Raw genomic sequence first — 1,719 nt, forward strand, 5'->3', positions numbered from 1 at the left:
GAAAAGACTCCGCAAACACATGATGAAAGAGCGGCTCTCTGAAAGCTAGTGCTTCAATTAAACCTGTAAGACCATAACCTGGTGTTGGGTCATTTATATCTTCGTACTCCATAGTCCAACAACGCCATCTCCAAATTAATGAAATGGGGGTTATGGGATGGAAAGTTCGGTTAGTGATCGTAGGAGGGAATAAATCTCTGAGAACGGGTGGATTTGAATTCTGACATATGAAACACAGAGATGTGAGCGAGCAGAGCTTGAAGGAAAAAAAAATCACCTTGGAGAAAATCAAAACTTTAAAACAACTGATTCCTTTGTGTTTCACAAAAGACTGGGTCATATAGAGCAATTACTGCCGCGACTCGGATTTGAACCGAGGTTGCTGCGGCCACAACGCAGAGTACTAACCACTATACGATCACGGCAGCCCACTAACACGCACTAAGCGCTCGCAATAAGTACAGTATCATAAGGAATGTTAGGCAGAGCAGCAAATGCACAATATCAGTGCAGCTTTTATAACCTGCACATCCACCAATATCATTTATTATATCCGTTTCTCCCGGTGCATTCTCCTGTACATTGGGGAGACTGGGCACCTCCAAGCAGAGCGCTTTAGGGAACATCTCCGGAAAACCCGCACCAGCCCTGTGGCCCAACATTTCAACTTTCCCTCCCACTCTGCCGAGGACATGGAGGTCCTGGGCCTCCTTCACTGCAGCTCCCTCACCACCAGACACCTGGAGGAAAAACGCCTCATCTTCCACCACGGAACACTTCAACACCAGGGCATCAATCTGGACTTCAACAGTTTCCTCATTTCCCCTTCCCCCACCTCACCCCATTTCTAAACTTCCAGCTCAGCACTGTCCCCATGACTTGTCCTGACTTGTCCTACCTGCCTATCTTCTATTCCACCTATCCATTCCACCCTCCCCACCCCGACCAATCACCTTCATCCTCTCCCCCATTTTACTATTGTACGCTATGCTACTTTCTCCCCACCCCCACCCTCCTCTCACTTATCTCTCCACCCTTCAGACTCTCTGCCTGTATTCTTGACAAAGAGCTTTTGCCCGAAACGTCAATTTTACTGCTCCTCGGATACTGCCTGAACTGCTGTGCTCTCCCAGCACCACTAATCCAGAATCTGGTTTCCAGCATCTGCAGTCATTGTTTTTACCAAGCTTTTGTTGAAATATATACTTCAATAGCAATGCAGTTTACCATCGGTTACTTCACGAGTTTCCCCACACAAGGCAGTAACCACTGCTGCCACATGGTCCCTGTTCCTCGCCCCAGAATCAGAGGGACTGAGTGGTGCAGTCGCGAATAACCAACTTGAAATCAAGATGGGAATGAAGTTGCAGAGAGACTCGATGGCTCAAGTGACTCAACCGGAGAATGCACGGTGTTTCTATGATGGTTTAGAGTCGCAAGCAATTCCGAGGTTGGGAATGCTTCTGGTCAAAGGCGGGACAGAAGGGAAAATTTGTTCCCGTTTATAATAACAGCAATCTACGGTGCATCTTGCTGAGACAGCTGAGTGCCACAACTGGAGCGTGGGCAGCTGGTTTGAAGTTTAATTTTGCTTCACTATCACCCCCAGTTCCCTGGAATGAATTGGTTTCACCATTTTTATTTCCAATTGTTTAATATCTCCCAGCAGTCTGCGGCTTTCTTCCTCATGGTTAATTGCATGACGAACTGTTGTGTGAT

The 1,719-nt window shown here is 47.2% G+C and overlaps 1 non-coding gene across 1 annotated transcript; it reads right to left on the minus strand.

The window, feature by feature from the left end:
* Nucleotides 1-353: 353 nt before the first annotated feature.
* trnah-gug (transfer RNA histidin (anticodon GUG)) lies at nucleotides 354-425 on the minus strand. The gene has a single exon. It is a non-coding gene; the product is annotated as a tRNA-His (tRNA).
* Nucleotides 426-1,719: the final 1,294 nt, after the last annotated feature.

The sequence above is a fragment of the Chiloscyllium punctatum genome, chromosome 31 (genome assembly GCF_047496795.1).
Source record: "Chiloscyllium punctatum isolate Juve2018m chromosome 31, sChiPun1.3, whole genome shotgun sequence".
Lineage (NCBI taxonomy): Eukaryota > Metazoa > Chordata > Chondrichthyes > Orectolobiformes > Hemiscylliidae > Chiloscyllium > Chiloscyllium punctatum.